The sequence below is a fragment of the Pinus tabuliformis genome, chromosome 9, assembly GCF_031772625.1.
Source record: "Pinus tabuliformis cultivar Carrire ecotype Pingquan chromosome 9, CPIR1, whole genome shotgun sequence".
In the NCBI taxonomy this organism is placed as follows: Eukaryota; Viridiplantae; Streptophyta; class Pinopsida; order Pinales; family Pinaceae; genus Pinus; species Pinus tabuliformis.
This window is the reverse complement of record NC_142307.1, coordinates 1,131,912,864-1,131,920,535: the sequence shown is the minus strand read 5'-3', so window position 1 is coordinate 1,131,920,535 and position 7,672 is coordinate 1,131,912,864. Positions and strand designations below refer to the sequence as shown.

General features: G+C 31.9%; 1 pseudogene; it reads right to left on the bottom strand.

The window, feature by feature from the left end:
* Nucleotides 1-3,217: 3,217 nt before the first annotated feature.
* On the bottom strand, nt 3,218-6,742 carry LOC149152623 (cytochrome P450 86A22 pseudogene; annotated as a pseudogene).
* Between the last annotated feature and the right edge of the window lie 930 nt (nt 6,743-7,672).

Here is a 7,672-nt window from a genome sequence, read left to right as displayed (position 1 = left end):
GTGAACATACATTTCATCATTAACTGAAGATTTGATTAATGCTAATGCTTTGGGATTTTTGAGTTCCCATTTAGCTAGTAAGGTTGCATTTATAGGTTTATTTTCTTTAACATCACCATCACATACATCTCGTAAAAGTTCATTGTAAATCAAAGGGCTTTCTATGTGCCTTTTCCATGTATTTTAATTCTTTGAGCCTTCAAGTTTGTCAAATTCAGAAAATAAATTTACCAGCTTGGACATTGTAAAAGTAAATGTATGCACCAAGATGGATCATGCACCACAAAAAGAAGATGGACAACACAACACACCCAACATGACACAAAACAATATCTATTGAGGCTTGGCCTTGACCCTTGTATAGTCATTAGAGGAGAAAAGTGATTGAGCTTTGCAATTGTCTCTAGTGAACTTCTCTGAAATTTTATAATGAAACTTTCAAAATTTGACTTGTTACAATGCTCTTTCAATTTGACTTCTTTGACTCTAATGAGTTAACTTTTCAGAAAGCCCCCCTCGAAGTAAAGATGTTACTTTGAGTTACAATTTTATCACTCCAAAAATAAAAAAATAAAACTACACCTTATTACTCCAAATTTACAAAAATTTACACCTTATTACTCCAAATATTACAAAAAATTCCTCAATGTTCAACTTATCACTCCAACAAAATATTTAAAAGTTATACTTATATCTCCATTAAAATTACAAAATAAAAAATTACCAACACTCTTGATGTCTCCAAAAGAATACAAATCTCAAAAAATAAAGAACATATCTTCTCTCTCCAACTTTACCTGAAATTTACATAAATTCTCTTCAATGCAAATTTATAATGTAAATTGCAGTCAATTCTGTAATATTCTCTTGTAATAGTCAACAAAATACACAATGTATATTTCTATTAGATGTGAGGTTGAGGAGGACAAAGTGAATATTTCCTGCATTATCCTCTCTTTAAATTGTTTATTGCAAACAACAAACAATTAATGTCGACAAGGGAAATCAATAACATATGGAATCTCTATGTATAAATCCGTAAGAGTTGACCCTTGCACGGTAAACTCTCGATCCCATCCTCCTCGTAATGCTTTGAAAAAATGGGATATGGAACGAGTGAAATTTCCTTTACAATAAGAATAAGTGTCATATAGAGTCCCGAGACCACATATTGCATGGACAAAGTCTTCATTCAACCTTTGATGAGGGTTGCCATCACATGGTTCCATCTCATTGCTAAGACATAGAAAAACCTTCCGAATATGCCCACTGATTTTCCTTCTGTTGCACCAGTATTTAATTACAGTCCTTCATCGAAAAAAGGAGGCACTGTGTTGCATGTATCTCCTTTTAAAAATTATTCTTCTAATTACCGTGAACATTGTTCACTAATGAAATTAAAGCAGATACCCATGATTTAGAGTCTTTCTACTGAAATCAAGAAAAAGCGCAGTGTTGTTGGTTGGGAGAACGATGTAAATTTTGTTGGAGATCCTCATGATGAAGAGAGTTTTGAGAGATAATAATGCAAAAAATGGGGGATTAAAACAATCTTTTAATAAAGAGTAAAAAAACACCCTTTTTATTAATAATTTTGATAATCACTAATAAAGACGAAACTTTAACTGATTCAAACAATAATATTTATTTTCCTTAATAGAATTGGGATTTTTTCATACCATTCAACCACTAAACAATTTGATGGACCTTTCCAAGAGCCTGTAGAGCTGGAATATCCTCTTCACACCATCTGCATCATTGAAGCTCTGATACCACAATAATAACAAAAGTTTCCTAAGACACACAAATTTTATTAATAAGGAAAAGATAATTACATAAAATCTGGAAGAGTTTACACACAATCACTCAAAACTCTTGCAAGAAGAGTAACTAGCTTTAAATAAGCTAATGTCCTAAACTATTTTGTTATGGATCACTTATTTCATTTACAATCCATTTAGATTTAATGCTCTCATAACAATGCTCCTAACTATTTTCCTAAATTAGTTCCTAAGAAACGACACCTTTCTAGATGTCATATATTTTACAACAATTAGCTATTCTTAAATATCTCCAATATCTAATTAAATATTCTAGATAATCGAATATTAGATTCTAAATATTAAACTATAGTTTATGTATTTGGGATCATCTAACATGAATACTTGAATCAGACTTAGTGTTATCATAGTTATTGTTATAGTGAATGTATAACTATTGAAACTTAGCTCCTTCTACAAGATATCGGGTTTTGTCACCCTTGTAGTTGGATAAACATGATACCTTAGAAGTATACCCATGGATGAGCAATACTATAGAGTGTGTATGATATGATAACAAGATCAAGTAAACAAAATGGAATAGATTAGTGTGACTTCTTGATAAAAAGGAGTCAATACTTATCATAATCAGTACAATATGTAACCTGTTTGTTATAAGTAAATCTCAACACAACTGATGAAAAGTGTTATATTACAAACATTTAAACAATAGAATAGTACAGGAATAAAAACAATAATATTAATCACATTAATGAAGGTAATTTACTTACTGGAAGAAACTTCCTGAGTCTTGTCTTAAATTTGGAGAATTATTTCCTTGTTGTTAACTGAACTGCCTCATTCCAAATCAATTAAAAATTGGTCTAGTGCACAAGTTGCTCCATTTTCTCCTATAAGCTGCACAAAAGTGACAAATGAGTAGGTCATATGAGGCAAGGCCAAAATGCTCCATTGAGTGGGGGGTGCATTTCAATACCTTTAAATCATCACCATAATTATTCTAAAATTGAGATAAATTAAAGAAACACAATTATATGTATACTAGCACAAGGTGATCAATCAAAGTGTTTAATACAATTGACTTTCAAACATCCTACAAATAATCGTAGATCCAATCAATAAAAATCATCCTATATCATAATAAATATGGAAGAAACAAAATAATTAAATGACCTATTATCCTCAGATAAATATATCATGTCAATAGGACTATCATTCATCCTAGAATCAATAGTGCAAATATGAATATCTGAATGAATTCCAAAAAAAATATTTTGGTGATGCAATAATGTTGAAAATATTAAGCAAGAAGAAACACATGGAAATCGACATTAATTTCACAATAATATTTCTAACCTGCTTGTTGAGACTAGAGATTTAGAATGGTATAACCCAAAAACCAAAATATGACAACTTCATAAGTGAATTGGCCCAAGCTACACAGAAAGATTTAGGATAGTAATAAGAATGATATTTGAAGTTATTGCACTATAAATGGTAAGTCCATAACTCACTAATATGTTGTAGCAAGAAGAAATATTCCTCGATTGAATAAACACTTTTAGGCCATGCTTCATAAACAAAGTGAGTGGCATTTTTTTCTCTACTGGATAACCTAGAACCAATGAAATTTGATGATGAAATAGAATTCCAGCAATGATAGATTTCATTTGCACATAGGGCAAGTCCATACCTAGGCATATCTAAGGTCCTCCATTGAATGCAAAAAACTTATAAGAGTCCTAAGGAGGTTTAAACTAGTCATTCTATATCCACCTATCAGGCTTGAACTCTAAGTAATAAGGTCCCAATATGGATTCCAACCTCCCCACTGAATAGATTGAAAAAGTTATAGTAGTTCCCTCAAGTACAAATGTGCCATCATGTAAGGTGTCATCCTTGAGAACATATTTAGAGTCCTATGGAACAGAAGGATAGAGCCTCAGAGTCTCAGTTAGTGCAGCCTTTAGGTAAACCAATTCATCAACCTCTTCAAACACCAAGGGTTCTTCAATCCATTTTGAAGTGTCCTTGCCCCTACTTTTGGTTAAAACCTCAGAAATTTCCCCAATGACTTTGTCTTCAACATGGGGATTATGAATTATCAACCAGAAAAACCAACTCATGGCCATAGATGAAGTATCCCTACCATCAAGAATAAAATTTAGAGCTACAATCAGCAAGAACGTATCCATGTAGCCCTTTTCATCACCATCGTTCTTCCTCATAAAACTTGATATAAAATCATCATGTGGTTATTGTAGTTGACAAATTTTATCTTGATCTCCTCCTTTCGGTCCTTAGGATTGAATAGACAATTCCACTTTCCTCAATCTAATAATATAAGACAAGTATTTTCAAACCTTGGCAATGCTTTGACAAAGTTAAACCTCCATGCCCCAACCCAAAATTTTATTAAGCCTTCATATCACTTGAGGAAATTTGAAAACGTTGTAGAGTAGCCTTAGCAGAATTTTCAAATACAGTGGCAAAGCGATTAAGAGAAAGACATGGGGACAATCTCTTTGGATCCTTGCTAAATTCTAGGCCACAAATGATCGAAGGTATGCCTAAGTAGAAGATCATCCAAATCAATAGCTTTGCATAGTTATCAAGAGGGATTCACTAGGCGAGCAATACCATACCACATGCATTCATATTGGGGGATATATATTGAGGAAAAATGACATAATATATTGAGCATATAATAGGGGGTAAAGGATTTTTATATTGGCAAGTATAAAAAATGGAGCTCAAAGTTAATGAAAAAATATAAAAGGGTATAAAAAATGTTAATAAAAAAATAGATACCTACAATATCTAGTGAAAGTATGGTTTTTCTAAATTGGGAAGGTGTATTGGGTTCGTATTGGTAGGGGGTTAAATAATGTCATTTTTAGAGGTATTTTCCAATATGTAGTCAATTTAAGGGTATTTTTTTAGTATGCCATGAACGTAGGTGATGTATCAGAGTTCCATTGAGTGACGCCCACATGGCAGTTATTGAACCCCTACCAATATAGGCCATAGTCATCCCTTGGTCGACCATGTAAACCAACGAGCCATGGAATTTCCTAGAGTCCTATGGTGAACTCCAACACTACAATCTTCCTCTGAACCAACCATGTTTCACCATCACTATTGAAGATCCCAACCCCTAGTCGGACATGAAATGTTGCATGCCATTATGGCCCCTTGGGATAGTTGTCAAAATGTGTGGAAGAATATGCTCTAAATTTTTATATTGCATGTTACCATGACATGCCCCTTTTTTCTTTCAAGTATGTGGATGGCATATACACATGTCTGGCCTATTCCTCCTACCTTTCAAAGTTTTCTACAATCCAATTGTGCTTAATATCCATGTTTTGTAATAGTCCTGGAAGGCTTCCCACAACTGGCCACACTATGGGACCTGTAAAATGATTTGCAATTATAAAAAGCCATGCAATATATGTTTATATTTCCCCAAGTGTTAATATACCTATGGAAACCTCTATTGTTGTTAGTATTTTTTGTTGATCTGTCCTCTTGTTAGTTCATAAAAGCCTTCAAGGATGATCTAATTGCAGTTTCCCTCGTATTGATTACACACTAGTGTTCTCCTGGTGACAAAAAAGGTAAATAACCATTAAATTCTAGAAAAAGTTAAATAATATTCATCCAATATCCCATATATAAACATGAAAGGAATGCCATGACTTCAAAGATACAAGGATGCACCACCATACTCGAAAATTTGCAACTCAATAAGACCATGAATTCATATATACACATATAGAATATCGATCCTACTTTAACCCTGTTTGCATATGCGCACACATGTTGGCCACATGAAATATTAAATTTGTTAAAACTAGGGTGGAGAAGTAAGAAACTGACCTTTTCATACACATAATTGTCAACAACACATGGTCAAGTAAAAATCCTACTCTATCCAACACAATTAAAACCTCAAACTACTTATACATATACACTCACAAAATTTCTTGATAATAATATTATCTCCAACATAATTAAGATGGGGATTTTTATTACACAAGCTTGGTTGGTTATAAAGCCTTACTCATCATAATGAAGAACAAAACTTCATAAATAAAAATACTGAAAACAACAGATACACAAATACATTTGTGAGTATCCATCCTACTTTCTCCAACTGACCTAAGTTGTGTTGAGGCTCTGTCTTAACCTCTCTAACAATTCAAAACACCGTTAGAAAAACAACATCAATGACACAATAAATGAAGTTATCTAACATTCTTCTTCTCTTCCACACAAATATTCCCTCCTCCAATAGCTGATGATCCAACTCTAGTTTAAAATGGCCTTCTAAAATTCTATTAATTCTCTGTTCCAATTCATGCATAGACAATTGAAGTCAATTGTCCTAAATTCTACGAGTCAAAAATGAAAATTAAGTAAATGAAAGAGATTTATATTTATGATTTTTTTTTTTAACAAAAAATACCCATCAAAAATCACTAAATAAGAACATATATATTCATTGCATACATGACGACATAACAACAAACTCAATACCTCTCACTTTTCTAGAAAAAAAACTCCAGGGTTTTCTAAAAGAATCTTCCATAGCTCCAATTCCTTTGTCATTCCACAAATAGGAAGTGGACCTGAGGTAGCTTCTTGAGGTATACTCTTAAAGGAGTGCTTAGACAATTCCATGGAAACAAAAAACACATCTCGTTGAAGCTTGTTGCTAATTTTAACTTCAAAATCTCCATCTTGTTCCAAATCCGCATCAACCACCTAACCCTTCTTGCCTTCCTAGTATTGTACATACTTATCTCCCAATACTTAATATCCAACATATATTTAAACATAAAATCAAGTAGACCAGTATTATTCATCGTTGCGACAACTGTAGAATCAAATGCTCCAATGTGGCCCCCAATTGATTTCAACACAGAAGGATTCAGAACGACATTGATAACTTTCATGACCTAAGACTTTTGTGATCCATAATGTATATATCAGTATTTTAGATTAATCACATCATTTGGATTCGGTTGATGATTTGAACCTTGTCATGAGGATGAACCGCATTAGTTGGTTCTAATCGTCAACCCAACCCAACGATGTGATTAATTCGAAATATTGATATATATATATATATGTATGTATGTATGTATGTATGTATGTGTATATATATGTGTATATATATATGTTATATATATGTGTGTATATATATGTGTATATATATATGTGTGTATATATATGTATATATATATATGTATACATATATATATATATATATATATATACATATATATATACACATATATATATATACACATATATATATGTATATAATATATATATATATATATATATATATATATATATATAATATATATATATATATATATATATATATATATATATAATATATATATATATATATATATATATAATATATATACACACATATATATATATACACACATATATATATACACATATATATACACACACACACACACACACACACACATATATGTATATATCTTTCATGACTTTAGAACAAAAAATATGTGAAATAAGGTATTATTAACATCAGAACTAGATTTATCCATAGGCACCATGAGGTTAGCTATACTAATTTGTTGTATGGGGGTCATCAATGAATCAACCTCCATGTTGTGAAACATTATGACGAGAATTTGTGTAACAGAGGCTACCGCAGTGGTCTGATTAACGACATTTTTTCTACCCAAGTAAAAATTATAGTAGGTTCGCGCGACCAACAACAAGAAATATCCATGAATCCTTAAGCTCATACATGTAACCCAAGAGAGTAGGGTTTTAAGAACCATGAACTCATTATGATCATATCCCAAATCATGGCACTTGTAGACCAATTTCATGAG